We start from the raw sequence: 26,662 nt of genomic DNA, 5'->3' as shown, positions 1-26,662 counted from the left end.
TTTTACAGATCTTCAATTGCGATATTGGTTTAATAAATGAGTTCGGTTTTTTATACTTAGAATGAATTTATGTAACTATTTACTTCATACATACTCTGGATTTTCATTTTTCAATCTAATAGACAAGTAGGTGATCAGCCTTCTGTCCTGACATACGCCGTCGACTTTGGATCTAAGCCATGACGGTTTCCTCACCATGTTTCCTTTCACCGTTCAATCGAATGGTAAATGCGAATATTGAAACAAAGACTGTTGTGCACAGCCGGGGATCGAACCTACGACCTCAGGGATGAGAGTCACACGCTGAAGCTTAGCCAATACTGCTCTTTTCTTATTGTAACTTCATACTATTAAGCAATAATAAATATAGGGCTATACTAATAATAAACTAATAATTTTGTTAGTTTTCCTTTGGTTGAAAGCAAACATATTTCTAAATATTATTTGGTGAATGTTAGGTATAGAGGTCTGTATATATTTTATAGATATTTTAATTTACGGGCACTCACAGGTATATAGACAAATCCAATACGATGTTATAAATGTGTGCAAATAAATAGTAGAAATATTTGATAATCTTCATTTAAGAAATCAACCCTAAATATTAATCTTCACAGTAATAAGTTGTCAATCTAATACTTCTAAGAAGTTAATTCTAATTGGCCTTATAGTCTAGATAAATCTGTACCAGAAACGAAAAAAAACTTTTGCTCGTCTATTTAAGCTCACTTTTGTAGTAATAGAAAATTCTGCAAGCTTTTACTAACTGTGCTAGCTACCTTAAATAGCGCTCGTTAGGAGCAGATAAACTATTATTTTATTTTAAATATACATTGAAAGATGGATTTAAAATTGTTGTATATGACTTGATATTTCTGTTTTTTTGTGCTAATTTAAATATTTATTCAGTAAACGTTGATTTAGAGTCAAAATACTCTGGTCATATCTATCGTATACATTTCACTTTATGGCACGAATAATTAGTTAGAACAATTGAATAGGAGGCAAACGGGCAGGAGGCTCACCTGATGTTAAGTGATACCGTCGCCCATGGACACTCTCGATGCCAGAGGGCTCGCGAGTGCGTTACCGGCCTTTTAAGAATTGGTAAGCTCTTTTCTTGAAGAACCCTAAGTAGCATTGGTTCGGAAATACTTCAGTGGGCAGCTGGTTCCACAAAGTGGTGTTGCGCGGCAATAACTGCCTTGATAAACGCTCAGTTGTGGAACGGCGGACGTAGAGGTAATACGGGTGGAATTTCGTATTCTGCCTCGACGTCCGATGATGAAACTCAGCTGCCGGTATTAATCCGAATTATATTATATTATTATTAATGCTTGAATCTCGGATTTCTTTCTCATCGTACCGACTAACACAGCTCCATTAAATATATAAAAAATACTTAACAAAAACCAATACATCATAAAACAAAACTCAGATTGATCAAACAAGTCTAAACGGAGTTACGGGTCATAAAATAGCCGATGTATTTTAAATTTCACAGCCAAATATTACGCTCGGCTTGGCCCGAATCTGTTGTCCATGGCGATATATCACCGCGTTTTGACAAACACTATTGTGTTTCTGTCCGTAGATTTTGCTTCGTTTACTTCGATTGGACATAAAGAATTATTCTGGCGTGCAATAGGTTAAGCAAACATTCGATGATAGAAATATTTTTCTATTTATCTTAAAAGTTGTGGAATTTACATTGAAGGTTAAAACAGGTTGACTGAGAACTTTAGCATATGAGGAAACTGAGCACATTTTGGTGCGAATTCGCTAGTTTGAGACAGGCCTAATTGTATATTTCACAGCGTGCACACACTCGCTTACACAGAAACACACATAGCACACAAACACATGCGCACATACACACACAAATACGCATAGAATACATTTATAGCCATTCTTTTTAGAATTTGTATAGATAAGGGAAGTAGCGAGTCTACCCCAACACATGTGTCTCTTGACTACTTACGGGGATTGTCTCATACTCATTTATTGATGTAAAAATTTGAGAAATAATAAAAAAAAAATAATAATTGACAATATGATTTTGTAATATGTAACATGCACGCATGGTTAAAATCCGGCAGTAATCCGGACCAAGTCGTCACGCCTTGTCGCGACCAAGACAAGGTCCCAAGCGATATATTACTGTACGCATCTCATTAATATCTTTTTCTGTAGAGATAGATATGCCTTCCGTTCCAGATAAATGTAAATATTTGGGTGAAATGCCTGATAGTTGCTCTTGATTATTAAATATGTTCTGCGAATTCTAATTCCACACCAGGCAAAAATTTTATACCTCGACTAATTAGTTTATAACTAAACTATATAATGTTGGAAGATCATGCAGATACATCTGTTTACATACTAAAGAGTTATTTAATTATTTTACGTAGTTTTATTTGACCGAGCTAAGCAGAAATGCTGTGGTTAATTTCGACAATTAAAAGCTCGAAGCACCAAAAATGAACAAAATGTGAAGTTCACAAAACTTTACGCTGAATAGCCCGTACGTCTTTTCAACTTTCGAAAAAGGCTTTGACGTTCTTTGAAATATCCTAAACGCTAGGCAAAGTTCGACACTGCAACGCAGACTGAAAGCAGATTACCATCTGTAATTAAAACGTGGTTCAAATCGTGACACGATCCCGTAGACATATGTACGCCGAGAATCCTTTGTGTAATTCGACTTTTGTATGGAAATAGGGTTGCCTTATCATTTTCAAGCATTATCAGGGGTTTACTGTTTACGATTTTGTTGTTGAATACTCTGATAAGCCTATCTTAGTTAATTGTTAGAAATTTTTAGTGTCGAAATATTTCTTGACTGCATACATTTTGTTGTCTATTAATAAAAATATTTGTATATGTTTAACCGAGCAGTGTTGGCCTAGTGGCTTCAGCGTGTGACTCTCATACCTGAGGTCGTAGGTTCGATCCCGGTCTGTGCACTAATGGACTTTTCTTCTATGTGCGCATTTAATATTTGCTCGATGAAGGAAAACATCGTGAGGAAACCACGACGACATGTGTCAGGCACTGGAAGCTGATCACCTGCTTGCCTATAAAAATACATAAAAAATGATCATAAAACAGATTAAACATCTGAGGTCAAGACCTGAAGAAGTTGTAGCGCTACTGATTTATTTATTTTATCTGTTTAATATTCATTTTTGTTTTTATGTACGGCAACAAAATTAATTAAATTTTATAAACTCTAAAATAATATAGGTATAAACTAAATCAGTCGCAAAATCGAGTAACTCAAGATAACATGCAAAATATTATCGTAATAGCTACGTACAATTTCATAACAAAGGCATTTCAAATACAAGAACGATTCTCATCTGATACTCGATGAGGTGATTTATGTCAAACGAATGTAGGCGATTTACCCTTTGTGAGCGCCCACATTAATAAATAATTATTTATTAGAGCTTTAGTATGCCGTTATGCATTCGCCCAGGTAAAAATTAAATGATGAGAATCGAGGAACTGCTTTTATATCTGTACCATTGAGAGCATGAAGAGGTGCCCATGGCAACACGAGAGGATTAAATGGCTTTGTTCTATAAAAGGATATTTTAAACGTTTTAGGCAATTGATTCAAAAAAAATGTGGATTCGAAGGAAAACAACAGTTTTTTTTAATATAAAAAATCAATAGTAATAAGTAACTTTAACTAATGAGATATTAATATTTTCTATATATACTCGTACTGTATAATATGTATCATTCATATTGGTCTTATAATAAAACAAAACTATTGATTATTTTATACAAAAAAGCAAGAAATATATAAAGAAAATAAGAGGTATAACTCTTATGTATTCGATAGTTAATTAAAGGAAAAAGTTCACAAAACGTAGTGTTTTGTTTTTTTTTTTTCAAATAATCTGAAAACTTTAACTTCTGAGAAAATACCTGTTGGATTTTTAACTCTTTTCATTAGCCCATATAGAAAAACACTATTCAATGCATGGATCTCTTTTATTTTGCATAATATGTCCAACAAGGGCGGAAAATTCGTGTTGCATAGTAAATATACTTAAAATACCTAATTCTGTGTGTGAAGTTAGCTATATTTTAAAGCAATTATATGTATCAAATTCACTAGCTTGTAACCAATTTCTATATTTCTCTTCAGTACCGTCAAAGGTTTACAAGAAATGGAATGGAAGAGAATTAATTTCGCATTTTTATTACGAAGCATATATGTGAAAAGACGGCGTTTCACAGGTATTGAATTATTGATACTACATAGTACGCGTAGTAATGGAATCTGATTTCTGATACAATATTGATTTCGTCCAATAAAGATTTACGAGTACAGTTCTAAAACCTGACATTTATACCACAGTTTGGATTAAATATTCAAATCTAATATCAGTGTAATTGGAATTGCTGCAGTATTTTGTGCTTTGAACTGATTCGACAACATATTAACAGTAAATGCTTCAAATTTGTTAGGACAAATAACTGAACAGTAAAAACCATGTGCGGCTGAAACTTTCTACGAGTGTGACTGACTATATATGATTACTAGCTGACCTGGCAAACGTCGTTCTGCCATGTATTCATAATAAAAAATAGGGATTGATCGTAGAGGGGTCAAAATTCAGGGTTATATGTATTTACTAATGCTGTATCATAAAAAAAATAAAAACAAATTTTAAATCTAGAATATAAAAAAAATTGGGGTGGACTACCCTTAACATTTAGGGGGATGAAAAATAGATGTTGTCCGATTCTCTGACCTACCCAATTTGCACACAAAATTTCATGAGAATCGGGAAGGCCGTTTCGGAGGAGTTTAACCACAAACAACGCGACACGAGAATTTTCTATATAAGATACATAAACAGTGAAAAAATTTTGAACAACATTATGTTGAATTTTAATGCATAAATAAATCAATTTATAGTCATCATCTGTCCGCATCTAAAACAACGAATCTCGAATTAATTAGTCGTTGCCATCGCGAGTCAAAGCGATGCCGTATTTGATACTGTACATTTCAATAAGCAATGCGAAATTGTATACTCGGCACCCTTACTAAAAATAATTATTATTATTACATAGTCAATATCACTGTTTTTTTACAGATTTAATAGCGATTAAAAAGACCGGCGGAGAGGATATTGCCAGTTCTTCCGTTCACTTCCGTTCTACGCCCTTGATTTGAGAACTGGCAGTAAATGTAAAATTAGAAACATTTAATGTATATTTCTTTTTTTTGACGTTCATAAGTGTAAATTACCTATATGAATAAATGATTTTTGAATTTTGAATAGAAAAGGGGGCAAACGGGCAGGAGGCTCACCTGATGTTAAGTGATACCACCGCCCATGGATTTATATTGTGCCAATGAATTTGCTACGGAGTAGTTTCACATTAGTAGTAGTAGCGTAGTTTAACATTATTAATAACGTAGAAGTCACTTATATAATGACGTTTGTAAAATGCATATAAGTTAAAATGCATAGGCATTACGTTGATTGATTACGTGCTTATTTATACTATAATTTTACAACGAATATTTACCTCCATTATAAACATATACATTTTTCTCGATACAAATATCGAAGCGTAATAAAACGGACACAAATATTCCAATGTAACTTCAATTTATTCAAGCACCATAATCCTCATGACACTTTAAACTGACCAACGCCAAAAATATTTCAACAGAAACGCAGTATTGAAACGGTCAAAAGAAACGAACTCCAATAAAGTTTGAAACGTGTTCTAAAAACGAGCAACAAAACGCCAAAGGAAAATGGAATAGTTTGTCGTCCTGGATGCAATAACAATCATGGCAACAGATAGAATAGGCTTCACTGTCGATTGGCAGAATACAACCTTCGACGACGCAATGAAAAGAATAAAACCGACCAACCCAATGTAATCCTTACAGTAGAGAGGGTAAGCCGAGTTTTCGGTGGTGCTATTTCAAAATCCTTAATAAGTCTCTTGCGTATCAGTGACACTTCAAGTATCGGGACAGCTGATAGTCTGATATAGATTGAATGAGTTTTTCGTATTTGTTTGTTCTATATTAATTACGTTTATAGTTTTTGAGGACTTGGGTTTTGGAAAGCTGTATCCTCGAATCCACCCTTAACTAACATTATAATAACTAGTACCTGGATGGCCGAGCTTTGCTCGGTATTTTTATTTTTTTATAAATTGTGTTTTTTGGAAATTAAATTTAAGTACGAATTACATACTAATAAAATGATGAAATATGAACAGTATAGAATATATATGCTGAATTACTTAAACAAAAAATAGTATTATTATTCGCCGATAGATGTCAGGAAGATACATTTTTCAGTTTAAATTTGGACTACTCAAACACCACCTTTTTGTTATTTAGTATCATTTATTCCTGGCTAGATCGATTTATCGCCCCCGAAACCCCCCGTATACAAAATTTCATGAGAATCGTTGGAGCCCATTCCGAGATTCCAATTATATATATATATATATATATATATATATATATATATATATATATACAAGAATTGCTCGTTTAAACATATATGATATAATTAATATAAAACTTTTTTGTCGCTGTTTTGAGGTATGCCAATGAAAGTGTGTTAAGAACTGCGTTTGATCAAAATGGGACGTCAAATGGACTCGTGCATGTCACATATCACACTGACATTGTCAATATGCATAGTGAAAAGGAATGTTTTAATTATGTATTTAATTAAAATAAATATTTGTTTTCTTTAGACTTGAGTAAAAACAGAGAAAAAAGTAATTGGAAATTACAATACGCCTATTATATTCTATTGGGTGACAATATTATCAAATCTTTTTCTAAGCATTATAGCTCCTTTTCTCTTCATTATATGCGTTGCATCACCATACACTATACTATAATGACGGAGTCCCAGTAACTACGAGGGGATGCTGTTAAACATATTTTGACTTTGCGATCTGCATACGAAGTTCTTTAAAGTGTTTACCATATTAAAACATTATATATTCGTATTATTTCCAATAAAAAAACATTTACAGAACATAATTTAAAAAATAGTAGTCTATCAAATTACATTAAAACATTTGCTGACCGGCCTTTGAAATCCATTATCGGTAAAGTTCATCTGGCTTTGAATTGTACTGTTTCAAAAAGTCCGTTTTACTTATTATTTTTCAGTAACAATAGCCCTGGATTAAAGTATCTCGCCGTATGCAACAATCGGGATTTGATAGAAATAAAACAAATAGCTAAAAGTGGGATGGACGAGCAGTCATCAAGAGATAAATGCATTTTGAAGTTTATAAAGCTACTATTCGGCTCTTAGTATCAGTTAATTTAGTTATTATTACAATAGTAACGTTGTCGTATCATGCGAATGAATATTGAAACTGAAGTATTTCCGAACCAATTCGACTTAGGGTTCTTCAAGAAAAGAGCGTACCAATTCTTAAAAGGCCGGCAACGCACTCGCGAGCCCTCTGGCATTGAGGGTGTCCATGGGCGGCGGTATCACTTACCATCAGGTGAGCCTCCTGCCCGTTTGCCCCCTGTTCTATAAAAAAAAAAAAAAAAAAAGGAACAATTACATAAATATGCAGCTCTCTCTCAAATCTCAAAGTGCTTTGGCCCCTCAGTCTGTCGATGAGTGGTTTTGTTTTGTAGTAAAGGACTTGATTACTAATATATGTACATTAGCAATCTTTATACTATCCGTAATGTTGTGTATTTCGTGCTTAATGAGATTTAAGAACCCATGGTTTTAGGACATATAAAAACAAATAGTATTTGGTTCTTTAAAGACATTTTATTATTTACTTACACATATTTTATAGCACAGCGCATTTTACAATTAATCAAAATTGGATTTGATTTATCAATAAATTTGATCTTATAGGGCTTAAGTCAGTCATAAATTAGATTGACCATTTTATGAAAAACATATTTGTTACATACGTGTTTACAAATCAATTAAATATTAAAGACATGTATGGAAAAGAAATTATTGTTTTTAATATTTCCAATGTGATGTTTTTACTGTTTTCGTTGTGACAAATGACATGGCACTTGATAATAACACAAGCAGAAAACAATTATTCATGTATTACCAAACATAAATCAACGAAATACAAGACTTTCATTAAGAATGGTAGAGTATAATTTGATTGCTAATAGCAATATTGCATGTTCTAAGTAGAGTAGGGTGGATTTTGAATAATCATAATTTTACTTGAGAATGTGATAAGTTACTATATGATAGAAAAGTATAATATTTTGTCCAGTTGTAGACAACAAAAACCGAGGTTTGATTACAAAAAATTGTTTCAGGCAATTAAAAAGCAATAATAATAATGATTTATATTCTCATCCAACTTACATCTTTATACACATTTTTACAGTTACACAGTTTTACGTTTTTACAGTAACGAAAACCACCGTTGTTAAAATCTATTAACAAAAACATCTGAGAGGAAAATCTACATCGGCTTTTACAAAAACGAACCTCGATTCTAGCTATTGATGAATTAATTATATTTTGTGCATAACTTAAAACAAATGATGGTGGAATGTCGTGAAAAGCATCACATCTGCCCCTTCTATTACATGACCGCTCTGTCAAGAGTGTACTGGAGAAGAAGAAAATCGTACTAGGCTAAGACTCAATTCGGGCTGCAATTTGTGAAAAACAGGTGGCGCAAATGATTTTGTGAAATCTCGGGATTGTAATATTTTTCTTCTTCTCTTAAAATTAACGAATTAAGCATAGCGATTACAAAGAGTAGCGGAGAGTTTATCGCCGGTTCTTCTCTTCCGTTCTACGCCCTTGATTTGAGAACTGGCAGTAAATGTACAATTAGAAGCATTTAATGTAAATTTCTTTTTTCTGACGTCTGAATAAATGATTTTTGATTTGATTTTATTTGACATGGATATAAAAGGCTTAGATACTGAAGAAAAAATTCACTTCGTCTAGTATACCGTGACAAAGGACATTATGAATTACAAAAAGTACTTCGCTTGAATTGCAAAAGAGTTGCAGTTTTTGAGTTATAGCGACACTACGGAATACAAAGCAGTACTGTTTCTTACTGAAAATGCATGTACAGAAATGAGGTAAAGAGCACATTTGGTTTATTCCAAAAATACACATATGTTTATTGCTTTTTTCGAACCGGTCCTACAGGAAATTTGGGAAGTCAGAAAAATTAAAGAAATTCCCAGCGTCAACAGGCCGAAACGAATCAAATGCATACATAATATATAAAGAATTTAAACCGTTTCACTATATACAGGGGAAATTATCAATAAAAACTTCAGTTGACTGTTTTCTAATACTTTTTCTATCTCGCTATAATAAGTATGTAGGATATCAGCTTCCTGACATACATCGTGACGTTGCGAGTCTAAGGCATCCTCGCAATGTTTGCAGATAAGGATGGGGAGTCACATGTTAAATATTGGAAATGTCAATATATTGTAAACACATCTCACAAAAAACTGTATGATTCATAAGCTTATCAATCAAGGCGTGTGCGACGCCCCTTAAACTCACGTTCTCTTGCCAATTAGCTCCGAGTTGATAGCAGTCATCCGTCACAATGACATCGCCTCGGGCGTCATTCTTCACTAGAAGAAATAAAATCTTCCCCCGGTCCCACTGAGCCTTTGTTTACTGAAGACATTGCTTTTGTACTCATTGTTTTCTATAAAAGAATCAGACGAGGATGTTATCCATTTAATCTCGGCTATTTGCGAATGAAAATTTAATTCTGATAATTGAAGCTCACGTTCTCGACCAAATGAGGTCGCATTAAGTGCTAAGTATTTAAGCAGTTCATTTAAATGTGTAATGGTTTTTCAGACAAAAGAATTAATTGGTGGTTGTAGTAAATGTTTTATCAATTTATTCATATTTAAAATTACATTTAAACATGAATAAATAAAATTCATTTCCCCTGTTCTATAAAAAAAAACATGATTGTGATTACGTTAAGTTACTCTAACTTTATTTTTTTTAATTATAACGTAACCTCTAATTTTTTTAAAACAAATAACATAATACATAAAAATATACCTTGTAACTAACCTTAAAATTTAATTGTTAAAAAATATTATTAAAAAGAGTCCCTTTAGGCAAGGTTCCGAAGATACTGGCAGCGTTCCCCCTTTGAATAGCTAGACTAATTCTTTGTACGAGGCAGCTGCCAGCTCTTCGTTCTCCTGTGATCTCAACTAACCTTTTTGATATGTCCCTAAAAGCCTTATCGCGCTAGGACCCCACGGACCAAGAGTCTCGACAACTTTATTTTGTTCACATATTGTATCGGCTAGTTAGATTATAATTTAATTTTATTAGCACTTATTATATCGTACTCGATTTAACAATTACTTCTAAATAAGCCCAACCTGCAATAATGGCCAACAAACTGTGGACCAAGAACCTATGTTACTTATTCGAATCGTCTAGCCTGGAGTAACAAACCCGATGGCTGTACATACACTGTAATGAAATGTTAATAAAGCATAGACCATATTTGGAATGGTTCTGCGAAAAAAAAAATATCGGGTCTCACAAGCAGTTGTAACTCGGCATACCTAAAAATATTGTAAATAATAATATTATCAATGTAGTCGCGGCGTAACTCGTGAGACACTATACACGAATGAGTAATTAATTTAAGTATCTTTATAGTTTTTTTTATATAATGGGGGTATATGGGCTCGCCTGATATTAAGTGATACCGCCTCCCATGGACACTCAATGCCAGAGGGCTCGCGAGTGCGTAAAATGTAAGAAAGAGAAAAAACGTCCTTGGACGCAATGGCAAACAGTAGACGGTGTGATTATAAAAATAATACTATATCCATAAATAGGTACTGAAAAAAAACTGTGTTAGAATAAATAATTTCCTAAAATGGTGTCATAGCCGTTGTGAATAAATTCTGTTAAGATGTCAATTTAATATTAAACACATCAACGGAAAGTACAATACCTTAGACAATTCTTTAAAGAAACTTAATCCTTCTGAGACGAAGGTTAAAAGGTTAACTTAAACATTAATTCGTACTCAATTTCTTAATGAAAGTATTTTTACTTTATTTTATAATAATGTTATATTTTAAGTTTTCTAATACAATCTGTGTACATTAACCATCACAATTGTACCTATCTTTTAAAAATAATTTCTTAATATCAATATATATTATATGTATTCTTATGTATATTTATGTATATTTTAGTAACCAAACTCTTACTTTAATTAACATATTGCTTTTCTTACGTGTGAAGCAATTCAGGAACACTTATTTTATTATAACACGTATATATTTAATACATTTTATACTGATTAAATATGTAATATGTATTTACGTGTTATTTTCATGACTATTGTCCCTTTTATTTGTTTTATGTTTAAGTTCACCTCATCTAACTTTAAAAATATCTCATATTGGTTGCCTGGAAGAGTACGCTCAAAACCGATATAAACTTACTACCTTTTCACTAAATTGTTAATGTATTTATGTATTACTGAAGCGAAGTGTAAATAAATGAATAATTTGTTTGTCTTCAGTAAAATATACTTTATAAAAAGCCAACTGCACTAATAACTTGACGAATCTATCGTTATGTTATAGCAATAATAATAATATTATAATAATTGATTGTAATATTTATCTCATAGGTTTAAAAAATTTCCTAATATAACATAATAGGCAATAGTCTAGAACGCAATATTGCATACGCGATGTCAGCAATTAAACATTTTCAATACAAAATATAGAAAAACTGATTTCGTTGATGTATTAACAAGTTATAAATAAAGGCAGCGTATTATACAGCCGAAGGCAATTAGTAAATCTACCCCACGTTTGCTTAATGTGAAGAATAAATATGACTTGAAGTTAAAACAGCTGTGCCGCGCCCTTGTTTGAACTTGTGTTATATTTTACTTCTTATTACGTCATATTTGCTCACATTGTGGAATATATGAACCGCTTTCACAGTATTTATATAGGTCAGTTAAACGAAACTAAGCTTTTGTTAAATATTGTATATGTGACAATAAAAAAAATATCAAAAAAAAATATTTGAATTTAAATATTGTTAGGGTAAGATTCCAGTGTGTCTATTAATAATAGCTTAAAGAAATTTGTTATGATAGTTCTTGGTGATACGAACTTCGACAAACCGTGGGGAACATATAACAATTTAGTAATTTTTGAGAAATGATTTTTTCATATATTTTAACTTATACTCTTACTCAACTTATATGTATTGTATACGTTTATAGAATCACTTCGGCGATGGTTTTACAAATATAAAAAGAAAATTATATTCGATTTGAACAGCGACACAAAACATATTCTACATTAACATTGTTATTAATAAAATTAGTCTCATTCTGGTCCATGCTAACGTGAAAAGGCCATTGTCGACGAAATTAAAGAATACCGCATAAATAAAAAGCGGAGAGTGGAATAAATTTAAAATACAGGCTCCTTCGAGCGTTGGATTTCACTCTGCCTCTACAAAATAATTACGCTGTCTCCGGCTACCTAGTAATTAATAGCATGAATAAATCTTAAACTTTTGTCGAGTTTGGTTACTTAAATTATTTTATAATGTTAATGTACTTGTTATTTTGCGTGGGGCTCTTCGCTTAGCTGTGCTACGTGGCATCTACGCCGTAGCAACTGCTACAGTGTGCGTTAGTATGCGTTATTATGAATTGTGTTCTGTACGTGATTTCACATTTTGTACGTGGTCTAAGTATGATAAAAGTTTATTTAAAAAACATTTTTCAATACATTTACAGTTCCATTTGAAATTGCAGGTTGTACAGCTAAGTCTTAACTTAAGATCAAGTATCAAACGCTCCCAAAGGTGCTGAGGTACCTTCTTTGAATGCGAAATGAGATCGTGACGAAAATAACGATATATTCAACAATATCCGTGCACAAAATATATCTTAAATTTTATTTTGCTTTATTTATCGGTTATGCCTAAACGATAGTTGCGGTCTCACTCGCCTAACCACGTTTACCGAAGAATCACGATCTATTTAAATGGGTATGCAAAATTTAGTTGTGTGATTTGCATGCTTAAAAAGTTATGCAACGTAACTAAACTAAGCATTTGTTTTGTATATTAAATATTAATTCTTGGGGGCTTACCACTTTTTTTCAGTCTACACTCTCTACTTGTGTCTTCCAGAAATTGAAGCATTTACTGTTAGTCTTTTTGCTTTTAAGTTATATGTACAATATCATCTGCGAACCGAAGATGGCATGATGATAAATATGATAATTTAAGTTTTTCAGTCTCATAATTGTTAGATTTTAATAAAATAAAATAGGTTCAATTAAATATTACATTATAGGACATAAAATTGAAATCTTCTCGAGTTATTAAGAATGTTAAGTTTATTTACGTGATTCTACAAATGTAATTTTAGGATATTGTGTTAATTATAACACATTACAATAAATTATCACGCTCATGAAAAAATACACATATTGTAAGCCAATTACAGTTGGTAACATGAAATGTAAGGAAATAAACAAAACTTACAGATATATAAAATTGTTGTCGTGTTCTTGGCAACGAAATTATTACAAGTAGCCAGCCCCAAGCTTCAATTGTGTCAAAGGAAATCCGTTTCCTCTTTGAATATGAATGACATCGTAATTTCGACAATCCCATAATATTGGACAGATTGGCCGCTCCTATGTTTAATTTAATCTTTTTGTATTATATATAATGGGACTAAGATTTTGTCAGACAAAGAGTTGTCGAAAGATTTAAAAATCACTTACGTAACGCGTTAGAAGTTATACTTCTTTGGCGTAACAAGATTTATTTTTTTTAATTTTTTCGTCTTTCGCCTTATTCTGTTTGTAAAAAAATCGATACTAATAGAGAAAAAGTGTTTAAAACATTAAAAGTATTATTTTTACGCATATTCTAGTTAAATAAAGTTTATTTAAATATAAAAATATTTCAACATAATTAAAGAAATTGACATTTTTTAATGCTAACTCATCATTTTTCCCTAACGCGCCAAAAGAAGTATAACATCAAAACGTCGACTATTTTATGAGGCATTCTGGGATGATGACTGCATTTTACAATTATTATTATTTTTATGTTAAAGGTTGTGGATAAATAAATGTCATCATCAACAATGTAACATTCAGTAAAAAAAATTCTATTTATAAACTAGAAGACGCTTAATTTTCAAGGACAACTTGATATTCAGTCATACTACCATATATACCTTTACTGAGAAGCTCGCGAGTGCATATCATTATTATTTTTATTTATTTATTTGTTCAGATAAAATAATGCATCAATAATATTAATATAAAAAATATTTACGTATTTCTTCTATTATATTTCTTGTCGAAATCTTGAAATATGATATAAAATATGCCGGAATTTTCAATCGCAATCTACCTCTAACTAACATGGCCGAAGTACAGCTTAATTTTGATTTATAATAAATTAATACAATTCACTATAATGCATGAATGTGATTGTAAATCAGTTCGCTTGAAGCGTAGCCAGTGGCAGTGAAGTGAAAAACGTCGGAAATCTTGAAAGCTTCCGATTGTAAGAGAAATCTTATAGTTTAAGAGATGAAGAATGAGGCATAGGCTTATCTCTAATAAAGCTTTAAACAGCCTTAATTTGTATTATAGATACATTGATTTTCAATTTTGTTAGATTATAATACAGTAATGAAATGAAAAAACGAGTGTTCTTATGACCACACGACTGAAGTGAAACTTCTTTCGCTCCATCTGTATATGTGTGTGTGTGTACAATATATATATTATACATAATATATTAATTTTTTACAAATATTTAAATTTATTTCATGTTTTCATTGGTAAAAACTACCCACTGAAATATATATATTTCATTTACTAGCTATAAGAGAAAGAGATAAAGAAAATGTGCGCGCGCGGTGCTGTCTTTTGTTTATCTAAGGCTGTGTGACGTACGAAGAGGAGCGCCTTCAAATTGAGGACACACGACTTAAAGATCTTTCTTGGCAGAGATTCATTTTTAAGATAAAAAGGTTGTTAAAGTTAGTCAGAATCTCTTAAACTACATCATACTGCGATTTCAATCTGTCTGAGTACTCTAGCATACATATTAAGTTGCGGTCTGTCATACAAGAAAAAGTATTTAAATATGAAAACCAAACAGATGCACTCTAAGTAAATGTAGAAAAAGTGTTACTTGAATATACATTTTTTTTATAGAACAGGGGGCTTATCTGATGTTAAATGATAAGTCAAACCGCCGCCCATTCTTAATATTTGACTATACATTTTACTGTGTATAATGTATGGTCAATTATAACGATAAAACTGTAAATTCATTTCATAAAATAGGCTGATTGCAGATGGATAAAAAAATTAATAAAAAAAAACATAAAATTATCAGACCAGACTACTGATTATTTTCAATTAGTGAATAAAAGTAAAGTTAATTTAAAGTGTGGAGTGTGTATAACAATAAATTAAAACACAAACATTGAACTCAATCCAATACTAAATAGTTTTTCATATGAATTATAAAATTTACTAGAAGCCAAAAATATTTACAAAACCTATTAATTTAAATTGGATGAATATAATTCAATAAAGTCAAAACAATATTTGCATGCAAATCCATTAAAAGTCGTTTAAAATAAATACTAAAGTGATTTATGTTTATGTTAATATGAAACTGTTATGACTACATATCATTAACAGCAAACTGTTCAAATAGTATATATTATTATATGAAATGGAGGATTTATTATTGTGTTTAAGAAACAAAAGTTTCAAATAAGATATACGGAAATCCGACACACAACTAATGTAACTTGATGATGATGTTGACCTGTCATAGAAAGTGAACATGGGCGGACATGTGGCCAGGTACCTTAACAGGTGGAAACAAAGAATGGTTATATGGCTGGGACCACACCACAAGCAAGATCAAAAGAACGGCTAGATGCAGTAGTAATAACCACAGATGAAAGATGTTGTTTATGTTTATAGAAAAATATAGAATCTTAAATACATGAATAGAACTGCAATTTTATTATATTATTAACCTCCTGAAGTTTGTATTTACGATGAATATCTTATTCTATAACTGCAGGAATTTAATCAGTGCTTGAAATAATTCCTATATAATAAATAAATAAATAAAGTATGCAATAGCTTAAAAACAAAATGATCCAAATTAAGACATTACCAAAGTAAAACTAAATTATTTTAATCAACCAGGGAACTTTTGAAACAATAAACAACTCATAAACCTGGCAGAATAAATTCGGTAAGCATATAATATGTAATAATATTTAAAATAGCGGATTTATGCTGAGCCGAGACTCGTCACGTTCATGTAAATTCGTTTCATGAGGTGCAGTAAAACAACGTACGTGCCAGTATTTATTAATACCACTTCACATGATGATAAATTTATGTTTCTTTGAATTTTCATATGAAAAAATTTGTGCGAGTTTTAACATGTTTGAATATTCAATTGTGGAAAATGCTTTGGCCTTTAATCGTTAATTTTTTGTGGGTTACGAGGGTAGGAAAATATTGTTTTAGTACATTTTTATAAAGTTATGGGTACAGGTTGCGAAAAAGTGTTTTTACCTTTGAATATCTATCTTATATACAACTGCTTGTTCATTTGTATGTTTGTGTATAAATAAAAGTAGTAATAACAATACTTAATATTAATGCCGTTAAAATATCAAGTTTTTTGATTGCAATGCTTCCTCCCATCCTGATGAGCAACAAATGAATCACTAATCGTATATTATTATCAGTGTAAAAAAATAAAAAAAATACCATGATTTATTTTATTTACTACGCTAAAGTTATTTAAATATTTAAGTAACTGTGCCAATTCTTAAAAGGCCGGTAACGCACTCGCGAGCCCTCTGGCATTGAGTGTACATAGGCGGCGGTATCACTTAACATCAGGTGATCCTCCTGCCCGTTTGCCCCCTGTTCTATAACTAAAAACTGTTAACGTTAATGAACGACTTTGAGTATGGCTATAAACTTTAATATTTAATAACTCTGAAATGCCGTACGTAAGCTTGCTTGGCTCCGATTCAACAATCTTTAAGCAAATATATTCAAATACATTTGGCCTTCGCAAAACTTAACGAAAAAAACCTTTAGCGATTTATGAAGTCACAGTTCAATAGATCTATTTGATTACTCTCCAAGTCTTTTAACGAGAAAAGTTTATCGTTTAACTTCGGATGCAAAATTCTTTGGTCATAAAAATGAAGAAATGAACGTTGATGATTGCGCAATTTCAAACCAATTCCATAGAATTATAATACCATGGTTTTAGGTTATAAATCAAGTTTTTAAAGGAAATCAAACAAACATTGTTGGAACTTTTTTAGCTCCATATGTTCTATAAAAGATGCAGTATAATACGAAAGGGTCTATTTTTATTAATTTTTTAACGTAACTTTATTCGAACTGTAATAACTATCGTTGCATTTTTTTAGGGACGCAACATCAAGTGTATGAGTGATTATATGGATCCCATTTCCATAGACTGTCACCTCAAACCACCACAAGTAGAAGGTATATTAAGTTATGAAACAGGAACATAAATAGAGAAAATAAATTATTTTATTTACATTATAATCTAATACTTCTCTATTTCCACGAGGTAAAACTACACAATATGTATTAATTTTCATGAATAAATGTGTATAGTACATCTCCATTCTGTCTCGTACGTATATTAATATGGAACCGTTTCAACAGAAAATTATGTGGCTTTTCAACATATCGTTAACATAATTTGACACAAACGGAACAGTATTTTATTAAAAACTAATTCACAATACTTAGTTTAAGGAGTGTCTTTCAACAGTGAAAAACAAAAAGAAAAAGTGAAAAAAATACTAATATGCGTAGGCTTATAATATTGTAAATGAGTATCTTATACGATTCTTGTATACATAAATTATTTATTGTATACTACATAAAATTGAAACTTGTTATAGCATTGTTAATTTGCATGCTCTTTGCTATTCAATAAGTAAAAACAACCATCGTATGATTACAGTTTTACTGTTTCAATTGCTGTTGTAATTCAAACAAAACTACACTTTGAATAAAGCTAGTAAAAGTCTGCATTTCATTGTTATTTTCAAATGGTAATTGTAACAGTGAGGTTTTATTGAGTAAGGTTAGAGCGGTCATTACAAGGTGGTACATGGAATGGGCGTGAAAGCAGACTTATTGCAAGAAATGTTGAATTTGTACACATAAATCAGCGAATTACAGGATTGTGCTCTCTGCTGTAACGCAATAAGGAGCAATTTCCAGAAATTTATTTTCATTGCAAACCGGGAACTGTTTTGATTAGAAATTGAAGGACAATTTTACGTTAAACTGGTATGTAATTTTTCTCGAGGCTACATAAATATTTGCCTTTGATAAGGTATCAGAATTCTAATACAGGTTTTGTTGTTATCAAGTGAGATACCCACTTATGTTAGGAAATATTTTGGTAAGTTTATATGTATAAAGATCAAAAAATGAAAACGTTTGCAGCTCTCAATTATTGTAAATTGTGGTAGAGAATCCACAGAAGCACAAGGATTAGCTTTTGATCGTATATAAATGAATTACCTTCAGTATTCGAGTTTTTTGAGATGTTTAAAATATACGCAATTTATAATTATACATTAAATATGTATATTATAATAAAATAGAGTAGTGTTGGCACTAAGTCACATTATGAGAAACACATTCCTGAGGTCGTAGGTTCGATATCCGGGTATCAGTACTGTTTCACAAAACCTAATGAATAGCATCAGCAAAAAATAGCAGTGTTGACCTAGCGGCTTTAGCCACTCTTATCTCTGAGGTCGTAGGTTCGATCCCAAGCTGTTCACAAAGATGCTTTTTTATTTGTGCGGATTTAACATTCGATCGTAGAACATCATCGTGAGGAAATCGGCTTGCCTTAAACCCAAAATCAACAGCGAGTGACAGGCACAGGACGCTGATAACATACTTGCTTATTAGATTGACAAATCATAAAACAGATACAGAAATCAGAAAAAAACAAACTAAAAACCAGGTAGCGCCTCAAAATATACACAAATGAAGGTTGATGAAAAGAATTAAACCTATTTTTGCAGGAAAGTTCAAAGGACGTTCATTAAAATGGTCACGTATATTTAGTATTGCGTGTAAAGAAACGATAAGGTTGTATCAACATTTTCAGCTGAACAAGCGCAAAAATAAGCGTAAATTTACAGAATTAGGTGACTGTTATAATTTGATAACATTAATTATACATAACAGTTATGTTACATAGATGTCTACCAGCGTTCAGACCGCACACGGCAGAATATTTTAAACAAATGTTATCGCGGACTTTTACGTAGCACTTAGCTGTATTATCAATAGTTTTCGCACCGTACGCAATATCAAAATTATTTTCGCACCTTAGGTTTCAAATACTGTATACTTTAGTTCGATATATATAGTACTATTGTGTTTTAATACTAAAATAATGTTTTTAAATCGATGTAGTAGTTTTGGCCCATTCAAGGAAATCAATCAACTATTTACTCTTTGTAATATTGTTGAAAATATATAATATAATATGGCCTAGTTTTCTGTTTGTTATAATATGTTATAATAATTTAATATAATATATATATATATATTAAATTTTTTGGTTATCTTTTAAGTTTATTTGAATAAGTTAAGTTTATATGAACATTTATTTGAATGTTAATGAAAATTTGATACCTACATATTTTATATAGAATTTTATAGTTGCAAATGAAACTATAAAATTCTATGTATGATCTCAGATTATAGTCTCATTGTGGAATAGAAAAAAATAAAAAAAGTTATGTTAATTTTTTTAAGTCTAATTTATTTACAGCATGGACCCGTGTTATCTAAATAAATACATATTTAATTTTGCCTATATACACAAGATACCCTTGACAATTTTACCGTTGCTCCAACATTTAAATGAAGGCAATCCTTAAGTATTATGTAAAACGCATTAGGTAAATTTTATGCAAATAAGTTTTAGGCTATGTTCCTTAAGTAACCCTTTTAATTTTAAAAGAGTTTTCGTATTAATTATTCATGCTATAAATTATTGTAAGTCTTAAATTCGATTTTCATATTACAGGTTACTTTGCCAATTTCCTCAAGATTTTCCTGTTTTTCCATTTTTTTAGTAATTAATTAATTTAATAGATACCCTTTATATATATTAAGGAAGTATAAATGATCCATAAATATCTATAGCCGAAATAATAATACCATTTGTTGATTGATCAAATTATGTACGAGATAGTATTTCCTTACTCAAGTAGAGTATCATATTTACAGCTGAGTTTTCATTAGAAGTGTACCTCTTTACAAATTCATTAATGTACTACCATATATACTTCTTTACAAATTACAAAATTTTAACGTTTTCAAATAAATCTTGTAAAAATAATGATTACGAAGATTCAAAAAAAAGTCCCCTCTTGTCTTTTCTTCGTGTTTCAAACCACTACAAATATATTAATAAGACCGCAAGTAGGTTTGCTTACAAAAGCCACATGTGGGAACATGTGGCTTCCAACCTACACTCCGGAAAATAACTGTAAGGTTCCTGAGCCATCGGGTGCTTTAAGTAACACAAGATTTTTGTCTTTCTTTATTTTTTACCACTCGCGTATAGCAATAGAAAAAAAGCAAAATCATTGAATCATTGAAAAAATACCTAGGTTTTTTTATAGAACAACCGGCAAACGGGCAGGAGGCTCACCTGATGTTAAGTGATACCGCCGCCCCTGGACACTCTCAATGCCAGAGGGCTCGCGAGTGCGTTGCCGGCTTTTTAAGAATTGGTACGCTCTTTTCTTGAAGTACCCTAACTCAAATTGGTTCGGAAATACTTCAGTCGGCAGCTGGTTCCACAAAGTGGTGGTGCGCGGCATTCAGCAAGATGTACGAGCACGTACATGGGGAATAATCACGCTTTTAAAACTAAGAAAGCCTGAGTGAGCAGAATGTACAGCCTTGGCTCGTATACTAACAGGGTATATTAAACTCTTAAAACATCTTAACGATTGAATTCCGTTACATACCGGTTGCGCGAGCGCTAAGCGGGTAAAAAACGAGCCAGATGTAGCAATAAACCCTTAGCCAATCGATTGAAAGGAAATATGGTGGGGGATTAGGAGATTCTCAGTAAGTGTACTTTATCACCTTGAACGATCGTTTTATTTGTATTATACCTATCCTATTTTGGTAGGGACTCGTGATACCGCAGTGATGTAAGGATGAAATTTAAAAAAATCATCAGTTATTAGTTAGACAATTTAAATAAATATTTCTAATACATAAAATGTGTTCAAGAATTGTTTTTCTACTAAACTATTAGTCGCGACAGACGTTGTTGAAACACGTTCTAAATACAAAAAAGAATAGATTTATGTATAAGTAATATGTAAAGAAAAATACTTTTTTAATGGATTGAAGTAATGTATTATTGTAAACTTATAATTATTTAAACATAATTTTAAATTTAACCGACGTTTCGCGTGCTTTACAGCGTGCGTGGTCACGTTAAAAAGGTGTTTTTCTTTAAATGTGTATAAGTTATGTTAATAAAAGACAATACTATATGTAGGTAATATGTTTAATAAAACTTTTTTATTCAAATTCACTAAGCTAGAGTCCATTTGCAAATACTGACGGAATATTGCGCATAACAAACGGGATTTTTGTAACCTAACCACAAAATTTGACCGCGTAAAAGTTTATAAAATAAACACAGTTTCCAATTGAAAAACATGACAGAAACACGTAGGTTTTTTGTCAACAAAGAATAATTGAAAACAGTTTAAACACAGAAAATTTTCACAGTTACCGTTCTGTTGTTATGTAGTTTTTTGCTATTCAAATAAAGCTAACGAATCAACGAACATCGATACTTTTAGTTCATTTAAAAATATATAATATACTAGTAACTTGGTTACACATACATATTTACTTCTAATTAATTTGTTATATTTGTTTTAAAATATGTATTGTTTGATGATTTCTTAAAAGAGTACCGAGAGGTTTTTTATGCTGGCTTTTCTCTCGGCCTACACCCTCTGTCTTCTTTGCCGATCTTATGTTCCAAAATTACCGTATTTTATTTTATTTTTATTTCATAGCGGCTCAATTATTTTAAATGCATTTGTTACTCACGGATAGTGTCCAATTAGAGAAAAAGTTTGAATTCAATCAGTGACTTTCTTAAATTTTATCGTTATAAGAAAGTATAATAAACATAGTTTTACCCCTATAAATAAATACTTATGAAAAGGAAAGCGACTTTTCTCTGGGGTGAACTTACCTGTAAAATACACCACAATGGATAGAAGACGCAGCACGCAGCCTAATATATTATTAGGTCCACGATTACTTTAATCATTTAATGAATGTTACCCTAACAAACGTTGCTTACTTTGTTAATAACAGGTGGCAATCGGCCGGGCTACTTAGAGTTAAATGCTTTTAACCAAGCACCTGCGTGTTGTAGATGGCTAGTGAGTGGCTGCTGGCCTTGAAAAATGTATACTCTTGTCTTGAAGGCCCCTAAAAAGCAGGTTTCATATACAAAATACGAATGCATAGCATGTTCGGATGCGCTAAAAAAAATTTGCCTGCTGTTTTTTATTTATTTTATAAATAGAAATACCGGCAAATTTCCGCATTGTGATTTTTTTTTTTTTTTTTTAAAAAGCCGCCTTAAAAAATTGTATTGTTTACTTATAACAATACAATTTATTTTATGTGGATGTTTTATTAAGAATAGCGCCATACATTATATTTTGATAGTATTATAAATAATTCAGGTGCATCCTTTCAGCCATTTTCTGATATTGCACCATTTTCTTAGTGCGGCGCTGTCAAAGTTGCTTCATCCATCACAATTCACTACATTACAGCTTCGTATTTATCCAGATCGATCGATGCCTTTCATCTATTATTTATAATATTACTCTAGTTTCACATTGAAACGTCTCTTTTATTGATATAATATCGCTTCGTATAAAATGAAAACCATATAAGGTATCAGATAAACTCTAAGTTAAGATACTATATTCTGATATTTAATTCCATAGAATTCATATTTTTATGGTAATAGTGTAATTAAAATAACATTATAATAAACATGTAATAAACTTTATGCCAGTTTCAAGTAAAAGAGAAGGAAACTACAAATGAAAAGAAAACAAGAGACACATCAAAAGGAAACAAAAGGAATTCCTTAGATTTCTGATCTCACTCAGATTTTGTAAATTCTGACATGTCAAAAATATATAGCTAAAAATGGATAGCTAAAATAGATATATCTAGCTAAAAATAGATAGCTGCCTTATTGGCTAGGCACATAATTAAATTTCAAAACTAGTCTGAACATCTGACTCTATACATACATTTTATTTGTTAGTGAATGTATCAATTTGATTAAGTGCGATGCTCCATATTAAAAGAAGTTTAACTGCGACTGATTATTCGATATAATGTTAGTCATATTGAGATATTTGTTTTTTTGTTGTGTTAGGTCACTGTAGTAAATAAATATTTAAAAAATATCTTTTTGAATCATAAACAATACGTCGCATTTTTTTGCCCTCAAATGGGACCAATTTTTCCCTATTTCATTTTAGAACTCTTTTAGTAGCAACACTAATGAAATGTCAGAATTCTATAAAAAGGAATCAGACTTTAGTAATTGTCTTTATAAATATAAATTGACTAAACAAACCTGCATCGTGTTCGGTTTTTATATCTCACTTTTCACATTGCATCAAATTTCAAGGTGGACGAAAAAGACGTAGATGGGAACTCATCATTAGACTCATCCGGTCTAACTGCCCAAATTCCCTTAACCTAACCACACGGTTAAGTCATCATTACGATAACATTAACAGCCACATAGGTCTATATCAAACGAAACGTGAGTTACCAATTAATAAACCTCTGGTCAACGCAGCGCTTCAAATAAAACCCAAAGCACTTTAACGATACCCCACTCAACTGTCATTCCAAAACCAATCAAAATTAATTAACACACCCAAGGATTAGAAAAATTAATTCGTGTTCTATATCACAGACAGCGGGGCTAATTGTGCCCCGGCTTTGTGAGGGTCGGATTACACACGATAAGCTGCTTAGCTGCCGAACATCAAGTTCGTGTGTGACGATATCCCTTCGAGCTTTGGAGAACATTAAACACTCGTGCGAATTCACAGAATATTTTTTTATGTAACGCGAACTTATACATTGGTTTATATAGATTTTTTGGATAATATTTTTTTTATTTTATTAATTGGATTCATATCATATGACCAATTCTTAAGACACTTGTTGCTGCGCTGTTTGGAACCCAAAAATGGTGCCGCTATTTCTGGTATTTCCTAACCGTTTCGACTAACTAACTTCGGCCCTTTAAGTAAACAAAGCGCACGACTACTGCAGAACGCAGTGAAAAAATTAGTTATATGAACATTAAATTAATGTAATTTTATCAATTTTATTTTCTGAAATTGATTACTTGGCTTACGATAAAATATATTATGTAAGTTTCATGATTATGTTAAATATAAATTTCCGTCAAAAAAGTGTCAAAAATTGCCTATGTTTGGATTTTTTTCTATCAAGCGAAGTTATTTAAATCGCGTATCGATCTTTCAAAATGGATACATAAGCTACTCAGCTCCACCATATACTTTTTCCATTTCCTACTTCAAGAAATGATGACGAAAAATGGAAAGAAACAATGTCCTTTTTTAGTCCTCAAGGCCGACACCGCTGTTGCAATCCTCCTGTCGTTTTATTACTCCAACCCTTTCGATTAATTTCTGTCGTAAGAACAAAAACTAGTGTCATTAATTTAATTCGATCTTAAGACTGCTTAGCATTAGCCCTAACATCTAAGTGAACTCGTTTACAACCTTAGTACACGATATAGTTTACAAACCAGTGCCATAGCAATTAGCAAGCCCGAGTTGTTGTTGGAACAAACATAAGAAGTGTTTTATCTTTTCTATGTATCGCTATTTTCCTTTAATTTTTTTCTCGATCTTCACCCCTGCCATGATATTCAGGGACTTACTATAAAGATACGTAAATTAAAATCACACTCATTCGTGTTACGCGTTTCGCGAGATAAGCCTGGCATCGGTAATATTATTGTTTACAATATTCATGGGCGAGGGCCGGGGCCAATTGCTTGCGAGACCCGTTCTTTGATTTTTGTTTGCCTACTTCAGATATTTAATATTTTTTTGGCAGAACCATTCCTGTAGATAAGCAGTTCCTGTAGGCTATTACGGTCAACTGTCATTTGTGTTAATTGTTCCAGGTCATGCCTGGAAGGAGCGAATATAGGGCAATGTATAAGCAGTTAGACAGAAATTTGTTCGCCATTAACTATAAACCTATGCAGGTGATCTGCAAAGGTTCCGAGCTCTGTAAGAAATTGATGAATTGCGCCATCCAGGGTGCGAAATGCTTCTCTTTTATTAACTCATATGCAGCTCTAACAACTTCGATGAGCATGTTTGTAGTACCAGCTATTCACCCCCATGTAGCGCCCATCTAATATTTCTAAGTTCTTTTACCATAATTCGGTTTATAATATTACATACATTAAATCCAGATATGGCAGTGTATTAAGATTATTTTCTTAGTATTTCTGGCCTTTCTACTCATAACATAAAATTAGTCACGTAACATATTACTGTATATGCTGCAGCTACCGCTAAATTGGCAGCCTAGTCGTTTAACTAAACGGCGCCGTTTAACTAACGGCCTGAAAGGTGTTCAGCCAGTTGATCAAAGAGCTAGGCAAAAGACTTGGATCGATAACGTTTCATTACTTGCCTAGCCTGTTGACTATAATTTAATTTTAATTCCATTGTATGCCCCTCTCAAACTCAAAACATAACTCTTTAAACTTTCAAAATGGCGACGGAAAACCACAACTGTGATGGTGATTTTCAAAATTTCATGAAAAATAACAAATATAATGGAAGAATCACTACATTCTTCCATTATATTTGTTATTTAAATATTATGTGTGTAATTATACATAATTCAATAATTATGTGAATTTGAGTCAAGCAATTTAATTTTAAAAGAAATATTTTTTACGTCATATGATTCATCTTTTTATTTCTGCCAAATAATAACTCTATCGTACGAATGGCCTAAGCATTAGCCAGCCAGTTTATTAAATGTTGAAACAAACGCTACGTCTGAATATCTTTCAGGCCACTGGTTAAACCGCGCCGATAAGTTTAAAGGCTAGGCTATTAATTGAACGGCTGATTAAGCTATTTGGCTGCGACATATATATCCTTGACGATCGGAAGGGTGTTTAATTTAGAAAACAAATAAATAGAAAATACTCTATCACACGTTTGTCACGTCAAAGCACCCGAATAGAAAAGAAAGCAGATGAGGAATCAGCACACAACAGAACAGAACAGAACAGAACAAATTGTCTTAGAAGAGTTCTTCTAAGACAATTTGTATAAATATAATATAAGCCGAATCATTTGTTTAGAATAT

The sequence above is a fragment of the Pieris rapae genome, chromosome 17 (genome assembly GCF_905147795.1).
Source record: "Pieris rapae chromosome 17, ilPieRapa1.1, whole genome shotgun sequence".
Taxonomy (NCBI): domain Eukaryota; kingdom Metazoa; phylum Arthropoda; class Insecta; order Lepidoptera; family Pieridae; genus Pieris; species Pieris rapae.
This window is presented reverse-complemented; position numbering follows the sequence as displayed.